This window comes from Rattus norvegicus, chromosome 20 (genome assembly GCF_036323735.1).
Source record: "Rattus norvegicus strain BN/NHsdMcwi chromosome 20, GRCr8, whole genome shotgun sequence".
Taxonomy (NCBI): domain Eukaryota; kingdom Metazoa; phylum Chordata; class Mammalia; order Rodentia; family Muridae; genus Rattus; species Rattus norvegicus.
In genome coordinates this window covers 6,150,332-6,176,479 of record NC_086038.1, presented here as the reverse complement: position 1 = coordinate 6,176,479, position 26,148 = coordinate 6,150,332, and the positions used below count along the sequence as shown (strand labels likewise).

Here is a 26,148-nt window from a genome sequence, read left to right as displayed (position 1 = left end):
GGATGAGAGTGTGATTCTGGGGGGTGGTATTCAGATCTTATATGCCCTTCTCCCAATCCTAAACTCTAACATGGACAGCCAAGGCTCTCGGTGTGGACAGCAGCCTTCTGCAGGGGGTGAACTGGGGCCATCGAGGCCATTCAGCTTCTCCTGGGACCTGAGCAGAAAGAAGGAAGAGGAGAGACCTGGAAAAGCCAAGGTCAGCCCTCCTGCAGGGGAGCCATGACGACAGGGTTGGCTGTGAGCCCTGTGGTCTTGACCCTGGGCAGCCAGACCATGGTGGCTGAAGTGAATCCAGATACACAGCTGGGACAGCCTCTGTGGGTGGAAATGACATTACTTGGCTTTAAATAGCTGTTCTCGGGGACCTCAGAGCCTCAGCTAACCGTGCCTGGTTCCTGGGGACCAGCGTCACTGTTTGCCTAGGTCTGGGAAGAGCTCGGGCATTTTCCTGCCACACGCCATCCCTCTCACAGCAGGGCTCTCCCATGCATCTTTGTGAGAGGTTGGTTTATTTCTGGCATCGGGATTCGAGGTGACCACAGGTGTGTTTCGTCCTTACAGAGTGGTGCCCACTCGTCTACGGGCAACCGAGAGAGATTTGCGTTGTCTCTGTAGTGAAAGGGAACAGGCAGGGATAAGGAGAGAACGAGGAGAATGATCCCCCCCCCCACACGGACGAGCCCTACTTGTGTTTTTGACGGTTTGTTTGGGGTTTTAGGTTTTTATTAAGATTTCCGGTCCCCGGGGGCTGGGGATTTAGCTCAGTGGTAGAGCGCTTACCTAGGAAGTGCAAGGCCCTGGGTTCGGTCCCCAGCTCCGAAAAAAAAAAAGAAAAAAGAAAAAAAGATTTCTTTTTTTATTATATAAGTACACTGTAGCTGTCTTCAGACACAGAAGAGGGAATCAGATCCCATTACAGATGGCTGTGAGCCACCATGTGGTTGCTGGGATTTGAACTCAGGACCTCTGGAAGAGCAATCGGTGCTCTAATCACTGAGCCACCTCTCCAGCCCAGATTTTAGTTTTTTGAGACAGGATCTCATGTAGCCCAGGCTGGCCTGGAACTCACTGGATAGCAAAAGTGAGCTTAAGGCACAGATCCTCCCACTTTGGCTCTGTCTTTTCCTTACCTTAAAAAAAAAAAATAGCTTTGTTATATTACTGTGGGGAAGCGGCGGGCCGTGGTGGACATTTGGAAGGCACAGGGCTTCTTCTCACCATCTACCAAGTAGATCCTGGGATATTGGATTCCCGTCCTCAGATTTGACAGCAGGATTCATTTACCGGCTGGCCAGTCGGCTTAACCAACCACACAGGTGAGCTCCAGGCTCAGTGGAAAGTAAGGCAGAGCATGAGGGGTTCCATTTCATTTTTCTATAAAAGGTATTGTGAGGCTAGCCTGGGCTACATGAGACTGTGCCTTAAGGAAAAAAAAAACAAACAACCAAACCCATGATGGCTCACTGGTTAAAAGCACTTGATGCTCTTACAGAGAATCTGAGTTCTGATCCCTGCATTCATGTGGGGCAGCTCACAACTGTCTACAACTCAACCTCACATGTGTATGCACACACAGACACACACACCACTAGCATCTCCTTCATAAATAATAAAATATTCTTCTTGTTTTGAGATGGTTCCTCCTGTAGCCCTGGCTATCCTAGAACTCACTATGTAGGCCAGGCTAGCCACAAACTCAACAGAAATGTGCTTGGCTCTGTCTCCCAAGTGCTGGGATTAAAGGCACCATGATGCCCAGCGTAAATAATAAAATATTTGAACTATATATCTATATATGTGTATGTGTTGTGATAGATATATAGATACGCATATAGATATATGTCCCAGGAAAGGTGTGGAATGAAGAGAAAGGTCTGTGGTTAACGGTGCTTTCACAGCTCCCAGCTGGAGGAAGAATGAGTTGGCGTGTTCCGTGGACGGCTGCTATTCTGCCCCAAGAATAAATGGCAGATACACACAACGGTGTCACAGACGTGATGCTGAAAAGAAGCTAGAGAGGAAGAAAGCCGTCCTGTGGAGCCATTCATGCAATCTCAAAGCCGGCTTGCCGAAGGAGTTCAGGTAGGGCTGCCCGTCGCGGGCACGACTGTTTAGGACAGGGAGCTCAGGCTCTGGGGCTGGAACTCCTGTGTGTTCACTGGCAAACAATCCGAGATGTCCGGGATTCTCTGTGCAAGCAGGAGGACCTGAGCTCAGATCCCCAGTGTTGGCTTACAAGCGCTTTTGCTAGGCTCCTCCCAGGGACCTAGCAACAGGGACCTAGCAACAGCTTGCGTCATCACATGCCTCAACTGCCAGCTGCAGCAGCTCAATACCCCAGCCTCTCCCTCTCCCGCCCCCCTCCTGGCTCCTGGCTCCTGGCTCGCTCTCCCGCTCTCTCTCTCTCTCCCTTTCTCTCTTTCTGTCTTTCTCTGTCCCCGCTTTCTCTGCCCTCGTGGCTCTGTCTACTTCTACCCCTTCTCCTGGTCTACATGTCCCTCCCTTCCCCCAAATAAACCTCCTTATACCAGGTCTGTCTTATGGCATGATTTCTCAGAGGGATACCTTGGCATGGGCCCACCAGGTACCCCCTCCTGGTTGCATTATATTTTATAAGTACCCACATAAATGCACCCAGTTCTGATGGAAGGTGGGGGCAGAGCCAGATAGGTCTCTGGGGCTCATCTGTTAACCAATCACTGAGTCTTAGAGTCCGTGAACGAGTGCCCTGGCTAACCTTTATTTCTAACTTGATCCACCTTACACCATCTGAGAGGAGACGCCTCTGAGGAATGGCCTAGACCAGGCCAGTGTGTAGGGATTGTGTTAACTGTTAAAAGTGAGCCCAGCCCACTGTGGGTGGCACCATTCCTTACGCAGGTGGTCGGGGGCTGCGAAGCTATGGGTGAATCAGTGAACAAACCAGAGAGTGGCAACCCTCTGTGGTTTCTGCTTCAGGTTCCTGACCTGATCTTGCTCATTGGTGAACTGTGACCCGGAAGTATAAAGTGAAATTTTTTTAAAAAATTTTTAATTAAAAAAAAAAATGAAATAAACCTTTTCCTCCCCTAAGATGTTTTTGGTCAGAGGCTTTGAGCACAACAGAGATGCAATAACAGACACCATACATTCACTTCTGGTACCCAAACTTGAGTACTCACACGCATGCCCAACAACGTATACACACCCAGAGATGCACATACACACACATGACAGAGAATAAAAAGAAATTGAATGTAAACACACAAAAGGGAAACCCCTCGAAGCCACTTTTCCTGGTTTTCTTTCTCAGGCTCTTTTTTTTTTTTTTTTTTTTTTTTTTCTGGCTTTCTGAACGTCCTGGGCAAAGGGAGTAGGAAGCATGGAGGCCACCAGAGTCTGATTTACACAGGCTACGCCTAAGGGATGGGGACAGCACTTGGGGCTTGTAATTCTTTATACCACTCAAGAGTTGCAGGCCCCTCCCCTGGCCTCTGGGAGCTGGAACCAATTAGATTTTGACTTCACTGAGGCCTGCTTTCCCACGGCTTGTTGGGGGTGGGGGGAGGGGCAGATCTGCGGGGAAGTGGAAGCCCCTACCCTCAAGTGTTCAGCACTGGAAGCGAAGGCCGCTGTCACCTTGGGCTTTTGCGTGTACGAGAGGCTCCTGTAGGGCACTCCTAGATTCTCACCGCGCCCTCTTCCTCTCCTCAGTGAAAGATGTTGGACAGGGTTGATGAGGACTCTGAGGCCTGGAGGCTAGGAGGCCTGGCTAGAGGAGCCCATCTGGGTTTCCTTGGTAGCGCCACGGCTGAAGGGAAGACTCAAGGCCTGGCCTGGGCTGTTCCGAGGTGACCCCTGTTGGTAGCACCTCTGTGGTTGAGGTGGGAGTGTGGGGTGGGATGGGTTCGTTGTTGTTTTTGTTTGTTTGGTGAAAAAGCTGTCAAGAATGGTTTTGGCTGGGGCTTTGGCTTCTTGTCTCTAACTGACCCTTGTGTGGGCAGACTGACTCAGCTGTGGGTTATTTGGGCCCTGTAGGGGGCCTAGGCGCTGTCTGTACTCCTCAGGCCTTTCTGAGGCCTGCTTTCTGCTGCTGGCTCAGCCTCCCCTGCAGGGTCAAGCTTGTTTGCCTGTCAGTCTGGGCCCTGAGGACTGAGCAGGCAGGAGGCCTTGGCTGGAATCTGAGTCTAGGGTCTGGGTGCATGGCTCTGGGGAAGCAGATCATGGCGGCAGGGTGTCCTTTAACAGCAGCCCCCTCCTCCCCTCTGACTCTCCTCTTCTCTGTGCCTCAGGCCCCCAGCCCCACGGGGTGCAGCCACTCCTAGCCCTATCCATGGCTACCATAGAGAAGGCGCCTTCTGTAGGAAGAGGGTTTTCTTTGGCTTTGTCTCCTCTGACCCTAGATGGCCTGGAGGTTGGAGAGTTAATCAACCCAAGTCCATGCCCCAGGCATAAGAAAACTTCTCATCCTGGAATTCCTTAAAGATGGGTTCGTGCGTGCATGTGTGCATGCGTGAGTGTGTGCGTGTGCGTTGTGTGTGTGTCAGAGGGTGGTGGTCTCTTTTTTATTCAGTGCCTAAAGGTCAGATGTAATAGCTGTGGTTTCAGTCGATACCTTGGTAATGAGGTAACTTGCAGGCTGAGAGTTGCTGTGGCGAGAGTCGGAACTCAGGAGGGGCCAGAGGTACCAGTCCAGACCTTCACCACCAAACTTCTTTGTTCGCTTTTTGGTCTCTCTACCAAGCCCCGGCTATCCTACAACTTTCGATATAGACCAGGCTGGCCCTGAACTCAGTGATCCACCTGCATCTGCCTCCCAAGTGCTGGGATTAAATGTGTGTGCCATCACCACCGCCCAGCTAGACTTCTTTCATAAGAGAAATGACTGTCCTGGCCGAGCCACTGATACCTGCTCTGTTACTGCCCAGACGACTCTGTGGTGACTGGCAGTCTCTTCCATGACTGGGACACAGTCTGCAGCACCCCTCCCCCATGGCCCACCGTTCCCACCTTTGTTAGTTGGGTCCTTGAAAAGGTGTTTTCTGTCCCAGCATTCTAGAGAGCTTGCCGTCTTCCACACACGTCCTAACTCACGAGGAAAGGAGATGATGCCCAGAGGGGGTTACGTGACGGACGGTACAGGGTGGGTTGGTCCACCTGCCCTGTGTCTCTCAGTCTCTGCACCAGAGAGCCAGTATCTCCTCTCACAGTGTAAGCACATGCATGTAAACACACCAAGACATACACATGTAAACACACAAACACCGTAGGTGGAGGCAAGAAGTTTATCACACATTCAAGGATAGCCTGATCCTCAGGCTAGCCTGGGCTACAGAGTGAGACTGTCTCGGAGTGTCACAAAAAGAAGCTGACTGGGTGGTGGAGTGGAAACTTCTAGGTTCTTTGCCAGGTCAGTTACGTCAAATGAGGTTTTGCTGGGGCACACAGGTGAAAGGAAGTCTCGCTAAAGCAGACACGGGAAAGGCTGTTTTCCTGAAGCAGACACAGGTGAAAGGGTGTTTGGACACAGCAGACACGGGAAAGGACCCATGATGGAGGAGTATAAATGTGACCCCCACAGACAGTGGGAGACCGGCACTGAGCTTTGGTTTTGTTTTGCTCCTCCTCGCTAGTCCTCGCTAACGACACACACGTATTGGTTCGCCTTACATAGCGTTGTTGAGCTCACTTGCGGTAACGCCACCATTGAGAGAAACTTGCCCAAGACCTCCTTGTGAGGTTCCCTCGTCAGCCTGCCACTTCAGTGGCCTTGCCTCAGGCAGGGTGAGCCTGGAGGTTTCTTCAGGATTGAACTACAGCTGCTGGTTCGCGCCTGGTGTCTGCTACAGTTGTTGGCTCATGACTGTGTCTGCCTGACTAGAGGGCCGGTCTGCAGCCGCTGAGCTGTGTGTGGTGATTGCTATGGGACTGCACTGCTGCCTGAGAAGATGGAGCTCGCCCCCAAAGGACTATTCTATTGCTTAGGGCCTCACCACGATTGCTGAACAGGTCCTGATAACTTCTGCTACTTCTGCTGGATGGTGGGCTAGAGGAGAGGCTGAACCCTTCTAAAAAGTAGGTTACAAAATATTTATGCCTCCAGGATGGTGGCGTCACACCCCCATAATCCCAGCATGCAGGAGGCAGAGGCAGGAAGTGCACCCATCTAGATGCATCCTCAGCTACATGGTGAGTTCCAGGCCAGCCCGGACTCCAAGGGGAGCCCGTGGTCAGCATGTGACTTCTCTCATGTCATATGTTTTGAGACACATCCACGTCATGGCATGGGTCAGAGCTTTCCTTTTGGATGACAGAACCGTATTTCAATCGGATTTACCACGTTCTGTTGCCTGGCACCTATTCGAAGCCCTCAGGTGTGGTGACAAAGGTTGATGTGGGACTCATAACCTCTTGGGCACGGGCTATCCTGCAGGGCATCCCTCTGGATCACACACGATTTGTGGGGCTTCTGGGTGTTCTGTAGCCATGAAACTCTATTTCTCTGTCTCCAAGCTCCAGCATTGGCCGGTGGAACTGGGGGCAGAGTGTTTAGACTCCTGATAATGAAGCACCATAACACCACCGCTGCCGACTGCAGTGCCCTCCCTATTCTGTGAGCCCTGAACTGTGAGCTATTTCAGGCACCTCTGTGGTAGACCAGGTAGACCAGGCCTGGGAAAATCTGAGGTCACCGCTGCCTTCCTTAAAAGCCAGGTCATCCCTGGACTTGGCGACTTCAGTCAGGTGGCCCAGCCCCTTGTTTCTGGTTTCCACTGGGGGAAAGGATGCATCATGGGGCGGGGCTTCCTGTTGACAGACAGCTTGTGGCCTTTAGGTGTAGGGACAGCTTAACCGAGCATCTCTCTAAAAGTGGCTCGGAGCCTCCAGGACTCTTTTTATGTTTGTCACTGCTGGCTCCTTCCAAGCAAAACAACCTTTCTCCTTAGACTGGTTCCCTCTGTGCAGCCCTGAGGCGTCACACAGGCTACGCAGACCCTGGGATCCCAGCTCAGCCCTCCCACTGGACTCAAATCCTGCAGGGTGGGGATGAGACATTGACGCCAGTCTGGGGACATTATTTTTCATTTCTGATTCCGTGCGGCTTTGAAGAAGCCCCTGGCAGGCCCCCGAGTTTCCTCAGCTGGACACAGTGAATGGTGGCGTTCTTTTGAGTATTGATCTGCGGTGAGGCCTCCCCTAGAGGCCTAGGCCTGCAATAATGAGTTAGGTCCCTTCAGCCAGCCTCCACAGGACACGAAGCTCTGGAAGAACTCAAACCTCACCTTTTCTAAACTCTGTTAACTGAGGCCTTAGGTGTGTGATTTAACCCTGAACTCCAAATTCCTCCAGCCTCCACCTTCTGAGTTCTGGGATTACAGCATTGAAGAGGGAACCCTGAGCTTCATGCATGCTAGGCAAGCACTCTACCAATGAGCCACACCCCCAGCCCCTCTCTGACCCTTTGTATAAGGCTATAATGCCATGGTAGCTTTGTCGTGGGTTGACAGAGAGAGTAACACTCCTCAGTGAAGGGCTGGAGACAGCTTGTAGGATGTTATAGGTGCCCAGTAAACCACAGAGGTTGGGGATACAGAGGTTGAGCCACTCTGAATTCTCCCGGTCAGCTGATCCCAGAAGCAGAACTGGTCCCAACCTGCCTGGTACAGGCTCCACAGCCTTCACCCTAACTCGGAGGGCGAGGGGCTCAGGCAGGGCAGAGAACAGGAGGTTAGCATTGCGGAATGGGTAACAGGAAGTCCTGGGTTACTTCCTCCAGAAATCGACAGCTTCTTCCCCCAACCCTCCGTTCTCATTCTTGTGCCAAGCCCCGATTTCAAACAACCCCAGACAATGGAATGAGAAGCGGATTTCTGAGGAGATCAAGCTCTCTCAAGAGATAAACCAAGAAAGGGAAGAGGCCCACCTCACCTGTGGGTCCATCGCCCTGGGAGGCATGTGGCTTCCTGCTCCCCCGGGTGGCTCCTGTAGGCCACCCAGAGGGTGGGATTTCAGACTGCCTGGCCACAATCCTCCCGGCCTTGAGAACTAATTCTCCAGAGTTCCGAGGAGGTCTGTTGATGCAGAACCTTGATCCCTGTTGGAGAGAGAGAAGCCTTGGGAAAAGATGTGTTCTAATCCCCTGCAGCCATGAGGCTGAGGCTACATGTGGGTGATGTGGCTGGGGGTGCTGTGTCCCAGGTGCCGGCCTCCCTCCTCCCTTTTGCCAGAGTCTGCAGGTTCCTTTGTGTGCACATGGCTGGTCTTGGGTGTCATTTCTCAGGGGCCATCTACTGGTTTTTCGGAACAAGGCCTCTCACTGGCCCAAGGCTGGAGAGCAGGAGAGTGCCTGCGCTGTCTCCACACTCTGCTTTTTTACATGGGTTATGGGTATTAAACACAGGTTCCCACACTTGTGAGACAAGCATTTTAAAGACTGAGCTGTCTCCCCAGCCTGGAGTTTCTGTTCTAACTGCCTCCAATACAGCATGGTCCCTAATTAGGACAGTTCCAATATTTGTGGTTGAATTATTACTTTTAAAAAGTTGGGGGGGGGGACTGGAGAAGAGGACTCAGGACACAGGTTTATTTCCCTATCCCCACAAGGTTCGAGTACCTCCAGTTCCAGAGGATCCAACACTCTAGCCTCCTTGGACACCAGGTACTTAGGTGGAACCCGTACATACATGTAAGATAACACATATACATCTTAAAGGTTGGAGGGAAATTTTGAGAGTCAAGTCTCTCTTTCTACCATGCAGGTCCTAGGGATTGAACTCTGGTCCTCAGGTTTGGCAGCAAGCATGCCTTTCCCTGTGTATAGTTAGAACCTTCCGTTGTGTCCCCTCTGTCTCCTACTAGCATTTCCCCACTTGTGACTAAAAATGTTCTCCTGATGTTGCCAAACATCCCCGTTGGTGTGGGATAGTTTGAGACACTGAGTGAGAAACTGTTTCCCAGACTCCCTTGCAGCTACGTGTGACTACATGATAACATGCTATCCAGTGCATGGCCTAAAACATGGATGTGCAGATGCCAGGTCATGTCTTTAAAGGGAAGAGAAGGCCTTCTACATCCAGGCTGATCTTCCCACTGGCCGTGGCAGCTCTCTCAGGGTGAGGTGGGAGCTGTGTGTCCGGGTGGTGGGGCCGCCACTCCCACCCTGTGGTTTAAGTTTAAACAGCGTCTTGTGAGAGAAATAACATCATCTATCATCCCAGCCAAATTGTGTCCTTGTGAACCAGAGTCATGAGGCAGTGAAGCTGCATCTGGGGCCAGAGAGGGGCTTCTGTAGTCTATCGTTTGCTGCACTAGAGTAAGGGTGTGAGTGTGAATCCTTAGCTGTCATGGAAAAGCCTGGAGGTGGCAGGGACAACTGGAGAGAGGGAGACAGGAGTGTTCCTGGAACTCAATTCCACCAGCCTGGCCAAATCAGTGAGGAACCCATAGCAACCTCTGGTCTTCATGTGTGCATACCCACATGTGCCCCTACACACGCAAGCACACTTAAATATACACTCACACTAAAACAAACACACACATATATGCACATACATATATACACACAACATATACACACATATACACTCAAACATGCACACTCATACATACTTACATACACATGCACACATACTTCAAACACACACACTCATACAGTCATCCATCCATATACACATGCTTACACACATATACTCAAAAAACCACGTGCACATTCACACACTCAACACATGCATATACACACTAAAAACACACACTTATAGACATACACAAGTTCACACTCATACTCAACACATATATGCACACACACATGCACACACCTACACATGTACCCACCCACACATGTACCCACCCACACATGCACACACACACTCAAAGCACTCTTACACACTCACACATGCGCACATGTGTACACTCACACTCCTCAACACACACATACAGTCACACATGCATACACATCACACATAGGCTTACATAAACATACACTCACACCCTAACATTCACACGCTCACACATGTGCACGCACGCGCGCGCACACACCCACACCCACACACTCATTCTCCCTCTCCCTCCCCCCATTCCCTCTCTCCTACCTGTCTCCACAGGGCCTGTGTTGAGTTCGAGGCTCCATGTCAGGGACTTTCATAAATTCTCTGAGTAACTGAAAAGCATTCACCCTGTGATTCCAGAAGGAGATGCTAAGGCTCAGAGAGGTTGTGTGCGACCTCTCTAGGTAACACAGCTAGCAAGGGTCAGAGTCATGGAAAGCTTCCTAGGGCGCTCCCGGGTTTGGAAGGCCCGTTCAAGGTGCCCACAGAAGGACGGGGTGAGAACAGGAGCCTAGCTTCAGCCTGCACCAGCTGTGTGACTCAGCCGACTCCTGTCCCTCTCTGGACCTGTTTCTTCATCTACAAAAAGAGGGTTAGGCTAAGCTACCTCTCCCTCTCTGTCACCTAGTCCCTAGCGCCTTGTGGCCACAGGCCAGTAGCAGGCCCAGAGGACCCAAAGGAGAGCTCCCCCTGCTTGCTGCTTCCCACGTCCATGGGTCCATGGCCATGCTGAGCGGAGGCCACAGGCCGTGTGCGAGCTGCTCTCTGGGACCCTGCTGTGGCATCACACTCCACTTGGCTGAACATCAAAAGGGACGGGAGGGCTCCTCCACAGACAATTGCCGGGGAGCATGCCCGCGGCCAGGCGGCCCCGCAGGGTCACCGCTATAGGCAGTGGGCAGCCTTTTATGGACCCGACATGGGGGATGGGAACAGGGCAGGCTGAGGCCTCATATGTGTGGCTGTTCCTTTCCCTGGTCTCTCCATTTCAGACTCCCAACCGCTGTCCCCACTGGGCAGGGGAGATGAGTGACTCCCCCGCAGCCTAGGGGGAGGGAAGATAAAGTTTTTAAAAGGGAGGGTGGTGGTGGGTCAGAGAGGGAGCAACTACGTGTGGGAAAAAAAGAACCGAGTTCATCCAGCAGGCAACAAGATATCAGTGTGACCGCAGTGAACAGCACGTTTTGCCCCTAGAGCCAGAAGAAAGGCAAGAATGCTAATCCTGACCCTCATAAGAACTTACAAGTGCCAGGCTCTGGGTCTAGGCAAATGAATGGATGACCTCACCCGCTCCTGGCCAGACCCTATGAAGTCGCCAGGTTTCCAGTGTGCAAGCTGAAGTTCAGAGAGGTTCAGAGGCCTGGCCAAGGCTACACAGCACATAAAAGGCGGGGGTTGGCTTTGATCTGAGGTTTCCTGGTCTAGGCTACAGCGTTGTGTGTGAAGACGGAGGGCAGGGGCAGCAGCTGCTGAGCCTGGTAACACACTGTCATCCCAGCGTGTGGGGGACTGAGGGAGCAGGATCATGACTTCCAGCCTGGGCTACATAGGGAGACCCTGTAAAGAAAGAAGGTGAGGAAGAGAGAAAAGAGCAAAGGAAAGCAGAATCGGAGCGGGTCTCGGAGGCTCAGCAGCTAAGCTCGCACACCATGCGCTCCAGCTGTTTGGTTCCATCGCCTCAGGATCCGAGGCCCCCTTCTGGCCGTCCCGGGTATTGCACACACATGCACAGCCCCACACAGGGACATACATAATTAAAAACAAAATCTTTTAAAAATAAAAGGAGGGGGTTGGGGATTTAGCTCAGTGGTAGAGCGCTTGCCTAGCAAGCGCAAGGCCCTGGGTTCGGTCCCCAGCTCCGAAAAAAAAAAAAAAAGAAGAAAAGGAGGAAAGATGAGGAAAGAAACAGAAAAGGCAAGATGGCGTGCTGGCCAAGTGGTGGAGACACTAACTGACAAGACCGAGGCTTGAGTTGCACCCCCAGGACCCACATGGTGGAAGGGAAGGATCTTGATCCGGAAAGATGTTGTCACCTGTTCCCGACACCTGTGATATGGCCCTTACACCAACACAATAAATCAACTATTTCTATTGAAGGTAGAAATGGTAGCAGTAAATCTTTTTAAAGTTTTTAAAATATTTTTAAATTTTTATTTTATGTGAATTGGTGTTTTGCCTGCATGTATGTCCATGTGAGGGTGTCAGCTCCCCTGGAACTAGAGTTACAGACAGTTGTGAGCTGTCTTGTGGGTGCTGGCATTTGAACTCGGATTCTCCAGAAGAGCAGCCAGTGCCAAGACCCGATGGCAAAGTGAAACTTCTACTCTGAGGAACTCTGTAGTAGTCAGTTATCTGGTGATGTGAGCACTCCAGGAGCCTCATACCTTTGCCCTTTGGGGTGTCTGTGCATAGCAGTGGACCACTCTGAGGCTCTGATGCTCACCCCCAGACCCCAGCAGGGAGCTGAGGGGCTGAGGTAGGTCAGCAGGGGCTGGTCTAGGACACCCAGGGAGTTGCTGGCCGACCTCTCTAGGGGATTCTGGAAGCCATCCCCTCTCAGGAGCCTCAGGCTAGTTGGGATTTCAGAATGTGGGAAGTGCCCTGGTCTCAGGATGGGGTGTCCTGCTCTCAGGGTGGGGCACCCTGGTCTCTTGCCTTTATTCTGCCTTCAGCTTTGGGGTGCTAGCAAGTCATTTGCTTGCCGCTAACCTTTTCCTTCAACTGTAAAGATGCCTTTGGCTCAGGTTGGTTCTATGGTCTTAGATGGTTGGATGTCACCTCAAGACAAAAATTAAGACTTCCCTGTGTCTTAGGGGCAATGCTGGCAGAATGGCACATGTCAGGCCATCGAGGACCCATCGAGGACCTGGCGGCTTTCCTAAGGAAAGGGGGTTTTCTCAGCAAGATGGGAAGCGCCCCCCCCCCCGTGTCTATCAAGGTGAATATCCCAGAGGGTTGTTGGAATATGTCCCCTGACTGCTGTGGGCTCCTCAGAGGACAAGCAGACAGCGCCGAGAGGGGGCTGTGTGTGAGGAGGGGAGAGGACGAGGAGGGGGCCAGGCTTTGATTCCCAAAGAGCTTAGGGGGTTTACAGTTTGTGTCCCTTAAATTCATTCGCTTGTTTTGGCAGGGTCTCTCTTTGTAGTCCAGGCTAGCCTAGAACTTTCGGTCCTCTGGCGTGCTAGAGCTCCACCACTACTCGCTCCCTTACTCCGTTATTATTGCAAATCCCACCAGCCCAGGTCATCCTTGTCCCGTTTTGGTGGCGTTGAGGATCAAAACCAGGACCTCATGCATACCAGACACTTGCTGTGCCGGGGAGCCACGCGCCCGACGCAAGGGGTGGCGCTCTAGTTACCGAGCGGTGAAAGAACAAAACCTGGGCTTAAATTTCAACTCTGCCGCTTGCTAGGAATCGACTTCACCTGGGATATTCACAGAACTTACAATTACGTGGCTGAACTGTGAAGGAACGTGAGGAACGCTCGCATGGGGAGAGGGGTGCGTGCACCCGCTCCATAGGCCAGAGCTTGACACCGGGTTGCTTCCAGGTTCCACGTTCTATCCTCTGAGCCACACTGTCCTCATCTTCAGGAGTCTGTCCGGGCAAAAATCATCACAGCTTCTAGATGCTTGCTGTTCCTTCATGGGAGGAGGGACGGGAAGGGTCATGGACTCACCTGCGCACGCAGCCAGCTGTAGGCAACTGTGCCCTAATTGCACGGGGTCTCCGGGGCTCGGGGAGGGGCTGGAGGATGTAGGTGAGGAAGGCTGAGAGGAGGCAGCTCCGTCTACACAGCCATGGGGAAAATCGGCGTCTTCCACGCTGGGTGCCCACCTTCCATAGTGGCTACTTCTGGGTCACCCCGCTCTGTAAGTAAGCGTTGATAAACTCATTGGTCCCAGGGTGGGCTTGAACTTTGGTTCGTCTCGAAACCTGGGAGATGGGTGTTGTGTGGCTCCCTAGGGGCAAAGGGTTTATGCAACAATCATTCCTCACCTTCCCTTATGAGGCAGGGTTCCTAACGGAAGCTGGAGCTCAGTGATTGGTTAGACGGACTGGCTGGCCCACGGTCCTCCGAGTCCTGCCGCTCCAAGAACACTATACCCAGCTGATCTTTTCCGTGGGAAAACTAGGGATCCAAATGGGGTTCTCATCCTCTGGGAGGTCTTTGCCCACTGAGCCATCTCCCCATCCCTGAAACGATTTAACCACTGGGGCAACAGGATAACCCAAAACCAGAAGCAAGTTGGGATGAAGGGAAGGGAGGGAACATGGACAGGGGCTTCTGGTAGAAGCGAAGATTCAGTGAGCGACATTTCATAGGTGCTGAATGCGAGCCAGCTGCATGTAGCCTGTCCCCTCTTCCTCACTTTTCCTGTTTCTAAGAAGGGACTTGGCAAAACCGCCCAAGACTCTTTCCGATTCCCAGGTTCCTCTCTGGAGGACTCAGCTGGCTCAGGCCTAGGGCCCCCGCCTGGGGTCTCTTTGTCCTTTGATAAATGGAGTCCAGGCTTTTTCCTGGCGGAGGCCCTCGGAGCACAGCTCTGGGATTGTCTGGTGGAGGAGCTCTCAGTCCCAGGTGATTAGAGCCGGTAGCTACCAGGAAGTTTGTGTTTCGAGGCCTTAGTCAACATGCGGCTGTGGAAACTCCGGACGAGTTTCAAGGCAGAGTCAACCATTTCTAAATAGGGACTTTCACGTTAGTCAGACTTCTCAAAACAACATGGTATTTGAACAAAATTCCACTTCCCTTTTCCATCATGGACGGCAGCGGCTAAAGATATTTCTGTCCTGACCAGGGGTTTCCCCAGCCTACATTCAGCTGGCGTGATGTCATGGCGCTGAGGGGAGGAGGGCCAAATTTGGTGAGTTTGTTTTTCTCTCTCTCTTTTTTCCCTCTTTCTTTCTTTCTTTTTTCCATTTGTTGCAAACAGGGTCTTAGGTAGTTCAGTCAGGCCTCAAACCAGCTATAGGATCACAGGCATTCACCATCATGCCTGCTTGAAATTGCTGGTCCATGAGCCTTAGTTTCCCCCTGGCGTCTCATAAGACCTCAAAGCTAAGACTGCTCAAGCCAGAGCCTCAATGAGTTTCATTCATGTTGAGTCTCTGGTCAGATGACTTCCTGAGACTCCCAGCAGTGCAGGCCACAGCCTCCAAGATGCACCCCCTAAGCCATAGCACCACCCCAGGTTGCTGTGTCCCAACCTTTCAGCTCCAGCCATCCTTACCATCCCAGGATTTGACAGAGGACACTTCTCACAAAGTATCATGTGTCCCAGATGTGGTCGCCTCAAGCAGGCCCAGACTTGAGCCTTACAGCCTGTCAGACCCGGCACCCTTCCACAGCTGTAAGCCCTTGTCTCGTCGGCTGGGGCTCCTGCCCTTCTGCCTTTGGAATTGGGGTCCCACCTCTGTAACCGGATGATTAAAGTCTCCATGCTGAAGGGCAGGGGCTACCCCGTGCACCGCACTTGGCCAGTGGAGGCTTTCGCTGAGGTAACCAGCAATGGCTGCCTCAGCCGTGTGACCTTGGTAAGATGCTTGCCGGGCAAGCATGAAGATCTGAGTTCAGATCCCTGGCAAACATGGCATGGGCCGAGCATGGTGGCAGGTGCCTGGAATTGTAACAGGGAAGTGAAGATCGGGTGTTTGGCACTTCAGGCTGGCTAATCTCTCTGTCTCTGTGTCTCTCTGTGTGTGTGTGTCTGTCTGTCTCTCTAAACAGGTGTCTCTTATCTTGTGGCTAGCTAATCTTGCTGAATAAGTGAATTCCAAGTTCAGTGAGAGACTGTCTCAAAAACTACATGGAAGGCTGGAGCCCAGTGGCTAACAGTTCTGACTGCTCATGGAGAGGACTCAGGTTCAGGTCCCATCATCACATGGGGCAAGGAATCCACATGGGGTGTGGGGAGAGAGAGAAAGACAGAGACAGAGAGGGAGAGAGGGAAAAAGAGACAGAGAGGGAAAAAGAGACAGGGAGGGAGACAGACAGGGAGGGAGACAGACAGGGAGGGAGACAGACAGGAAGAGAGACAGGGAGAGACAGAGACAGGGAGAGACAGAGACAGGGAGAGACAGAGACAGGGAGAGACAGAGACAGGGAGAGACAGAGAATGACAGAGAGAGACAGTTGGGGATTTAGCTCAGTGGTAGAGCCCTTGCCTAGCAAGCACAAGGCTCTGGGTTCGGTCCCCAGCTCCGAAAAAAAGAAAAAAAAGTGATCAAGTGACAGAGAGAGACTGGGAAGGACAGAGAGAGACAGAGAAGGACAGAGAGAGACAGAGAAGGACAGAGAGAGACAGAGAAGGACAGAGGGAGACAGAGAAGGACAGAGGGAGAGACAGAGAAGGACAGAGGGAGAGACAGAAGGACAGAGGGAGAGACAGAGAGGGAGAGACAGACACAGACACACACATACATAGTGACATACACACACACACAGAGGCACAGACAGAGTCACAACTGTCTGAGTTTAGTCCCAGGGGATCTGATGCCCTCTTCTGGCCTCTGCTGGCACCAGGTATGCAGGTGATACATATATTTGCAGGCAAACATTTTATACGCATAAAATTAAAATATTTAGTCAATAGTTATTATTGGGTTTTTGTTTCTTTTTTGTTGTTGGTTTTTTAGAGTCAAGGGTTTTTCTGTGTAGCCCTGGTTGTCCTAAAAGTGATTATGTAGACCAGGCTGGCCTCCAACTCAGAGATCTGTCTGCCTCTGCCTCCCTGAGTGCTGGGGGTCAAAGGTACACACCAGCACCACCCAGCACAAATATTTTTTTTTTAAAGGTGGAGAGAGATAGGCACCTACATCAGCCTCTGACCTGCACATAACACACAAACACTTATGCACGCAAAACACAGGAAGCAAATACCTAGGTTTGGTAAGGGCTCAGTCACTGTAGCTGTGGTTATGATGCAGATTCAGCACAACCCAACCTGACCCTGGGTGACTAGGACAAACACACACGTACATACACACACACACACACATACATATACACACATATACACACTCACACATACACACACATATACACTCACACACATGCATACACACAGAACACACACACACATGCACACTCGAACATACACACACACACATACACACTCACATACACACTCGAACATACACACACATACACACTCACATACACACACTCGCATACACACACTCGCATACACATACACACACATACACACAGAACACACACATACACACATATACAACACACATACACACATGCATACACACAACACACAAATACACAGACACACACATACACACATACACACACATACACAACACACATATAGACACAACACATATACACATACATACACAACACACATATACACACCACACACATACACACCACACACACACACACACACACACACACACAAACACACACACAAGTAAACAGGGAACTGACACTCGGTTAAGAAACTTGCCCAGGCCCTGTGTTAGTTTTGCGCCTTAAGATCTGGGCTCTCTTGACCTTCAAGTCTGGGTTCGATTCCACCTCAGTTCCTCAGTTCCTATCCGAGGACCAACGCACTAGGAGCCAGGGGAGGGAGCCAGGCTGGATGGAGCCCAGGGAACTCCGCCCAGATCTCAGTCGGGGGCCCATGCAGGCAAGCGCTAGGCTGGGCACAGTTAATCTCCAGCCCTCTGCACTGGCTTCACCTGGCTCATTAAAGCCAGACACTTTCTGAGTTTACTTAGCATCTGCATGGAGCGTCTTTCATCTTCAAAGGCTTCTTGGAGCACCGACCAATTAATCCTTACAACTGCCTCATCTCGTAGACAAATATTTATCCTCACTTCATACCCAGGAAAGCTAAGGTGGGGAGAGAGAAAGACCAGACGGGGTGGGAGGTGGAAGACTGGCCCTGGACCATTCAGCTTCCCAGCCCATTGGATGCTGGGAAGTTGTTTCCGTTAACACACCTCACTCCTCCCCCTCCCCTCCCCCTCCTTATCCCCATCTCTCTCCCTCTCCCCTCCCCCGTCCTGCTCTCTAAATGGAATCAGAACCTGAAGGAAACACATTAAAAATATATTTTATCGGTTACAAATCTTCATGTCACCAGCCAAGAATGAGGGGCCTTGAATGCAGGGACCCAAAATACATAGAGTCAGCAGCTCCCGGGCAAGGGCTGAGAGGATTTATAGAGTGTGGGCTTGGGTCCACTGGAGCGGGCAGCAAGCTCAGGAGGGAACTGAAGCAGAGCTGTTCTCAGAGGAGCTGAGGGGGGAGAGGCTGCCCAGGGCGGCTTTGATTTAATCATTGTTTCTCATTTCTCCTCATGTAAATTGCCTTCCTCCACTACACCCCGCCCCCCATGCTGTAAAAGTCAGGTTTAGATCTGTCTTGGGAAGATTGCCCTCATTACCTGAGTGTCTGTCAAGGGTGCTCTGAGAGCCATCAGCCCCTAAAAGTGGTCCCCACGTCTGCACACCTCTCTCCGTGATGTCTGCAATGATTCGGGTGGGGGATCCGGAGAGCATGGGCAGGACATCCGTAGAATTAATACATTGATTTCCTCTAACAGCAGGGATTATTTTCCATTGACTTAAAACACCCAAATAAAGCTGGCGGGGTGGCTCGAGCCTTTGGTTCCTGCAGATGTCGAATGGATCTGTGAGTTCGAGGCCAGCCTGCTCTACATACCCGAGTCAGTCAGGGTTCCCTAGAGACCCTGTGTTAAAAAGACCAAAGTAAATACAGCTCAGGGACAGAAAACACTGAGTAAAGCATTAGTGGGTTATGGAAAGTTAGTCTGTTTTGCATGGTTTTTTTTTTAAGATTTATTTATTTATTATATATATATAAGTACACTGTAGCTGTCCTCAGACACACCAGAAGAGGGCATCAGATCCCATGACAGATGGTTGTGAGCCACCATGTGGTTGCTGGGAATTGAACTCACGACCTCTGGAAGAGCAGTCGGGTGCTCTTAACCGCTGAGCCATCTCTCCAGCCCCGTTTTGCATGGTTTTGAGGCAGGTTCATGTAGCCCAGGCTGGCTTCAGGCTCCCTACACAGCTGAGCATGAATTCAGACTCCTGCTTCTACCTAGTGCTGAGATGGCCAATAGCACTGTATACCTGTGTTTACTTGGTGTTCCAGACCAAACTTGGGGCTCTGTGTATATGCCAGACAAGCGCTCTACCCCCAGCCCTACACTGGTCTTTATATTTTTTTTCCTCCAAAATTTGTGTGTGTGTTTCCAAGCGAGTATATGCCATGTGTGTGCAGTTCTCTCGGAAGCCAGAAGAGGGGCATCGGATTCCCCAAAGTCAGAGACAGTAGGTTGCTCTGAGTCTCCTGATGGTGGGTGTTGAGAACTGAACTTGTGTTTTTTCTTTTTTAATATTTATTTTATGTGAGTACACTGTGGCTGACTTCAGACACAGCAGAAGAGGGCATCGGATCCCCCATTACAGATGGCCGTGAGCCACCATGGGGTTGCTGGGAATTGAACTCAGGACCTCTGGAAGAGCAGTTGGTGCTCTAACCACTAAGCAATCTCCCTAGCCTTAAATTACTCAGTTTCTGGACTTGGTGATCATTGTGACATATGTGAACCAAACACAGTCTCATAAAAGTAAAAGTCGGGGGCTGGAGAGATGGCTGGGTGGTTAAAAGCACTGGCTGTTTCTCCAAAGGACCTGGGTTCAATTCCCAGCACCCACATGGCACCTCGCAGCTGTCTGTAATTCCAGTTCCGGGGAGGGGAGGGCGGGGATCTGACACCCTTACAGGATACAAGCAGGCAGGACACTAGTGTGCATTAAATAAAACATTAAAAATTTTTTTAAGGGCTGGAGAGATGGCTCAGCGGTTAAGAGCACTGACTGCCCTTCCAGAGGTCCTGAGTTCAAATCCCAGCAACCACATGGTGGCTCACAGCCATCTGTAATGAGATCTGAGGCCCTCTTCTGGTGTGTCTAAAGACAGCTACAGTGTACGCATATACATAAAATAAATAAATTTAAAAAAAAAAAAAAGAAAGAAAAGAAAAAGGCCAAACAGCCATGTGAGTTTTAAAAAAAAAAAATTTTTTTTTAAAGTTAACTTTATTCAGTCAGTGCTGGGAGGCTCATTGTGCCAGCCGCGTGTGAGTTTGTCACAGAGAAATACAATCAGCTGTAGACACAGTCGACTCCCAGCATCATCCCCAGTGCTCACAGGCGAGAAAAACGAGTGTCAGAGCCAAGTAGAAAGAAACAGGATTGCTGTTTGCCCAGGTAGTGCGGCCCTGCCCCCTCTAATCCCAGGTCCCTCCAGGTTGGGGGCAGGAGTTCAAGGTCATCTTTCATTGTATGAAGGTAGTGAGTTTTGAAGGTAGCCTGGGCTAAGAAAACCCTCCTAGGAAGAGAGAGAACAAACCCTGCCTATCTTTTGGGGATCAATAATGACTCCTTAGGAATTTTAAACAGCATTTTCCAGCCCTTCTGAGGGCTCAGAAGGGCGATAAAAAACCCTTCCGGTTTGCCTGGGCTAGGAGGGTAACAGGTTCTGACAGCCTGGGACAGCCCTGGAAGTTGGAAGGTCGTTCACCCTGCTGGGCTGTGTCTGTGTAGTTATTACCTCCTGACTTTAATTGACTAATGGGCTCGAAAAGTGAATTCAAAACAAAACAAAAAACAAAACTAGGGCTGAGCCCTAGTGTGGTGTGCACTTGGGAGGCAGAGGCAGGCGGATCTCTGAATTTGAGGCCAGGCTGGTCTTACAGAGAGAGTTCCAGAGCAGCCGGGGTTACACGGAGAAACCCTGTCTCAGAAAAGAAAGGAAGAAAAAAGTTGGAATCGGTTTTAGGGAGGGGACACTGAGGCATGGAGTCCTAGATTTGTCTTGGTGGCCAACAGGTGGGGGCTCAGCAAAAGGTGGAGTGTGGCAGTCAGTATGGTTGCCTTTTGTTCCCCATGTCCTCCGATCAGGAGCCCTGGCGGGGTGCCAGCCCTCTGCATCTGTCTATTTAATGTTCAGGAGGGAGAGAGGCTGGAACCTTTCTAAACTCCACTCCAAAGACCTTGCTCTCAGCAAAGAACCTTGGTGGGGCTGAGGGAGGATGGGAACTTGAGGCCGTGGGTTGGCCCTCATCCCCACACCTGAGCAGCCAGCGGCTCCTGGGGCAGCCTGGAAGGACCCCGTCTGGCATCGGAGCTGGAACCGCTCAGCACAGGAGCCTGGCTTGCTTTTCAAGCCCTTTCTTCCTTTTCTCTCCCCCCCCCTCCTCTGGTTTAACTGCTTTTTCTGGCCCCAGGGGATCCCTGGCAAGTTAATAAAACTCACTACATCAAAGGGCGCCACAACCATTACCCAATTAAAACCTACCCGGGCTCCTGAAGCATGATTAACCCCGTTTTACGGATGGGGAAACTGAGGTTAAGTGGCTTGCCCCCGGGGCTACCTAGGAAATGAAGTCCCAGCTGTGTTAGGGCTTTGTGGGCTCTTTCTCCTGAGGGTACCCCTGCAGGTGCGAGTGAGGGGCTGTTTCGACGGCAGACTGATTTACATATATATTTTTTTTTCCCAAAAATACCTTGATACTTAGAAATTTCCCCTTCCTGCCGGAAATGATTCCTCCTGGTCTGTACTGGGCCTGAGGAACGTCACTAGTGCTGGTTGTTGCCTGGCGGCAGCTCCTGCCTACAACCGGGAGAGGAACCATAAAAACAGACGAAAGCCAGAGGTTTGGGACAGCAGTTTAGGAAACAACTTGGGCCTTCCAGAAATTAACGTTATTTAAAGGTGCCAATTCATCCACCCAGCAGCCTTCGGGGAGCTCAATCAGTTTATTTTCTGGACCCCTAATCCTCCTGACTCAAACTCCTGGGGGAAGGGGGCGGGGTGGGGGTGGGGGAATCCGGCAAGAATTTAAAAAAAAAAAAAAAAAAAGCAGAAAGCAGAACTTTTCCCTCTGCCAGCCCTGGCTACGGCTCCTCCTTTCCAAACTGCATGAAATTCCCTAATCCTGTTTCTTCTCAGCGGGGCATAAAGCTCAGCTCCCAGCAGACAGTGGGTCCCACGGGGTCTCCACACCACCCACCACCCCCACCCCCCAGCCTCACGTCTGTCCTCTCTATGGGTGCAGCCAAGGTGGCTGGGATAGTTCCTTCCTTCCTATCCTTTAGAACCTCCCCAAACACCTTGGTGATGCTGGGGCTAAGAGTGTCCTGGCCTGCTGAAGCAGGCTGGGTTATTTTGGGTTTGGTTAACTTAAGCCACCTGAGGGAGATTTTGGAGCCCTGGAGCCTTGCAAGCCTCTCCGGTGCGATGATCGCAACCAATTACCGTTCACCGAGGTGGGGTACGATGTGTTTGTGTAAACGATTGCCAGATTTTGGGTGGCCAGACGTGTTTCGTGTTTCGGCACCCAAGAGGCAAGCCCAGAAGTTAATTTGGGGAATGGAGGGTCAGATTGGTTTTATCTCTGCAAATCAGGCCAGATTCTGGCAAGTGGTAGGGACACTGGACCCTGGGAGGTGTAGGCTTAGGATCCAGACATCTAGGGGATGTGGCTGCCCACCTCCCCTTCTACTAGGCTGGTTCTGGGAGGGGGATTAGGGAAAGAATCACCCCAACTTGCTCTCTGCTTGCCCTACAAAGAAGTGAAGTGTGGGGGAGGGGAGGGGACACCTCACTTCCCTGTGTTTTCTTCCCGGGCTACACATAGGTATCTAGACACTGTGGACAGCCCCATCGGAGTCTCCTCACAGCCCACTGCCCTCTCTGTGTTTTTTTTCCAGCCGGCACACTTGGCACTGGTGCTTATGGCTGAGTACTTGCCTGAAGGGCACTGATGATTGTACCAGAGGGCTGTGGCCCAGGAACCAAAAGATAGGGTGTCTTGTAGCCTGGGCTGGCCTTGAACTCCTCCTCTTCCTCCTTTCAGCACCGGGATTACAAGTGTGCTCCACCAGTGTGTGGGGTATTGGGGATGGAAGTTCGAGCTCACCACCTTCTCCATGACTGGATGACCATGACTGCACCTGCTCCCGTAAACCTGAAAGGCTCGCCCATCTGAACTGGATAGAACCATGCCTATAGTCTGTATTTGGTGCCCTGTCTGGGGTGAATAGATCTTTTTTCTGTCCCCACCACAGTCAGCAGAAAGGCCTTAGCAGAGATCCAGGTGCCTCAGAAGCAGCCAGCAGGTACTGGTTGGTTGGGATCACTGTGGCGGCTATGGTAGGCGTCCTTGGACCTGGCTTCAAAGGCTGAGGCAGCATGGTCACTCAGAGAGGGACACAGAAAGGAAAGGTGCTTGCATGGGGAGCTGGCTTCTCAAGGAAAGACTGCTCAGACCGGGCTGGGCAGGCGGTTAACCATTTTGTAAAGTTACCTACATTTTGGTTAAACAATGACAAGCTTCAGAATTATAAACGAGTTTGGTTCCCGGCACTAGAGCACCTTAATTTTCTAGAGTTTTCCCTCCCTGCCCTCTTGACCGCAAGTAATGGCCGACCATGAGAGATGTTTATCACCACCTGGTATTCTTTAACTTTTCCCCCAGCCAACTGCGACAAGATGGAAACACTGCCCTCCCCTCCCTCTCGGCCTTCTCTGCCCTGTGTAACTGCCCTCGCTTGTAAGTAGTCACTGGATGCCGGATGCTTTTACCCAGGCCCCCTTCTGCTGGCCTTTTCCAGAATAAACCCTTCGTCCTTGAGTCAAGTCTCCCCACAGGCCTAAAAGGATACACAAGAGTTGCCAACACAGAGTGGAGGATCTTGGGAAAGCACCCCCCCCCCCCAGATGCCACGAGAAGGAAGGGAGTTCGTGGACGCTGAGGCCTCTGTTGAATATATCTATTAAATATAGTCTATTCGATGGATTGAGGCCCAGCCTGTTCACTTAGGTTTACACATCATTGTTGGCCTCTCTCGGAGAGAAAGGAGCTGTTTTGAACAGAGAGCTCACATACCCTGGAGTACATAGAAATGGCTGCCCAGTGACTTCTGGGGGTGGTGGGGTTCTGCCACCTCCCTCCTGATCTGCCCCACCAGTGCTGAGCTAGCAGGTATGGGCCACCATACCCGTCTCTCATGCTGGTGCTGGAGATCCGAACTTGGGGTCACCTTCTGCAGCGGGCACTTTCTTGACCCGACCATCTCCCCTCATGGCTCCTACACCCATTCTCCAAAAAGTGTGGTTTCCTCCTCTGGTGCTGCGCTCACTGTATGCCTGTGACTTTCTGTAAGTCAGAAAACAGTTGAAGGCCTGTGGGCGGAGCTCAGTCGCACGCAGGCAGAGTGCTTGCCAAGCATGCTGGTCTGCTTTTATCAACTTGACACAAACCAGAGTTCCCCGGGGAGAGGAACCCCAGTTGAGGATTTGGCGCAGTCAAATTCATCGATGGGGATGTGTTCTTTGCTTGCTTTCGCTTACTGAAATTTAAAACAAAACAAAACAATTTTATATACAAGTGTTTTTGCTGGCTTTGTATGTCTGTACACCACGAGGGTGCCCAAAATGGCCAGGAGCGAGTATCCAGTTCCCCAGAACTCGAGTTACAGGTTGTAGGCTCCCCAAACTGGGCACTAGGAACTGAACCTGGTCCTCTTCAAGATTAGTAATGACATTCAACCACTAAGTACCTCTCCAGTCCCCAGTGGGGTGCATTCTTGGTTGCTAATTGATGTACCCAGGCCACCATGGGTGGTAACATCCTGCCCTAGGCTGTGTAGAAGAGACAGAAGCCAGGAACTAGCATTCCTCCAGATTCCTGCTTAAGGTCCTGCCTGCAGGTTCCTGCCCTGACTTCCGGGGTGATGGATTGTGACCAGGTAGCCATAAGATGAAATGGGTCCTTTCCTCCATACGTTGACTGTCCTCAGTATTTTGTCACTGTTGCAGAGAGGCCAGCCAGGATGCTGGTAGACCTCAGGTTCTCCCCTGGCACATGCATTGCGGGTTTGAGGGCTCTAGCGATGGTTGGAGACAGACACGGGGGTGGGGGGTGGGGAGTTAGGAATTCAAGGTCATCTGCACCCATATAGAAAGTTCAAGGCTTGCACAGGCTATGTGAGAACTTGTCTTAAAAATGGGGAGGGGTTAGGGGTTGGGGATTTAGCTCAGAGGTAGAGCGCTTGCCTAGCAAGCACAAGGCCCTGGGTTCGATCCCCAGCTCCGAAAAAAAGAAAAGAAAAAAAAAATGGGGAGGGGTGTGTGTGTGCTGAGGTCAGGTCTGCAGGAAACCAGATTTAGAAAGTATCGTCTCGTCCTTCTGTTTGTGAGCCTGATATTTAATGGCTGAGCTGTACCTTCAGCCCTTTCTGAGACAGGGTTTCCCTGTGTAGCCCTGGTTGTCCTGGAACTCGCTCTGTAGACCAGGCTGGCGTCCGACTCACAGATCCTCCTGCCTCAGCCTTCCGAGTGCTGGGACTAAAGGTGTGTGCCACCACTGCCCGACTCTGAAAACATTTTTATACAGCATGTTACTGGGGGGGAAAAGGTAAGCCCGGGTCCGTGTAGTTTCAGAGGAAAATTTTAGTCTTCATTTGAGTGAGAAATGTAAGAATCAATTCTTTAAAAAAATAAAAATAAAAAAAATCACCCTACTCATCAAAAATGGAATTTCTAAAGAAACTTTGCTTGAATATCATACCAGTTACAAAGATGAGTTGAGGGGGTTGGGGATTTAGCTCAGTGGTAGAGCGCTTGCCTAGCAAGCGCAAGGCCCTGGGTTCGGTCCCCAGCTCCGAAAAAGAAAAAAAGAAAAAAAGAAACAAAGATGAGTTGATTCCAGAAACATATGGCAAATGCACCAGCCATGGGCCCGGCTTTGTTGTAGCGGCTACATAAGATGAGAAAGAATTTGAAAAACAAGCTGGTTTTTTTGTTTTTGTTTTGTTTGTTCCAACTACAAAGGAGCATTGGTGGCTGTGTTTACTCTCCTGTCTCATGAAGGGGAGGGGAAGCAGGGAACAGAGGGGAGAACGGAAGAGAACAAGGAGTCTGGACAGTGGCTCTGTGGGTAAGAGCTCCTCCTAGAGGACCAGGGCTCTGTTCCCAGCACCCATTGGGCAGCTCACAACTGTAACTCCAGTTCCTGGGGATCTGGTGCCCTCTTCTGGCCTCTCTGTGGTACTGTGTGCATGTAGTGGCGATTGCATAGCCAAGCAGGCTAATGTATGAACGTATAAATAAAAAATAGGATTATGTTTTTAAGCCAGGCGTGGTGGCATACACCTCTAGTTCCAGTACTTGGGAGGCAGAGGCAGGTGGATCTCTGTGAGTTTGAGGCCAGCCTGGTCTACAGGGTGAGTTCCAGAATAGCCAGGGCTGTTGTATGAGAAACCCTGTCTCAACAAAAA

General features: G+C 51.2%; 2 long non-coding RNA genes across 17 annotated transcripts in view; one reads left to right on the top strand and one right to left on the bottom strand.

The window, feature by feature from the left end:
• Window positions 1-24,784, top strand: part of LOC108349039 (uncharacterized) — an 84,653-nt gene extending 59,869 nt beyond the window's left edge. For 9 of the 16 annotated variants that reach the window (XR_010061005.1, XR_010060993.1, XR_010061006.1 and 6 more), the window contains 3 exons: window positions 79-2,085; window positions 12,620-12,744; window positions 22,725-24,784. This is a non-coding gene — a long non-coding RNA (uncharacterized LOC108349039). The remainder of the gene's footprint in view (window positions 1-78; window positions 2,086-12,619; window positions 12,745-22,724) is intronic. The other 7 variants (XR_010061003.1, XR_005497520.2, XR_010060997.1 and 4 more) reach the window with 7 other exon arrangements.
• LOC120098860 (uncharacterized) lies at window positions 5,256-14,644 on the bottom strand. The gene is made up of 5 exons (XR_010061007.1): window positions 13,487-14,644; window positions 13,254-13,404; window positions 10,071-10,154; window positions 7,912-8,077; window positions 5,256-5,475 (listed from the first exon to the last, which is right to left on the bottom strand). It is a non-coding gene; the product is annotated as an uncharacterized LOC120098860 (long non-coding RNA).
• Window positions 24,785-26,148: the final 1,364 nt, after the last annotated feature.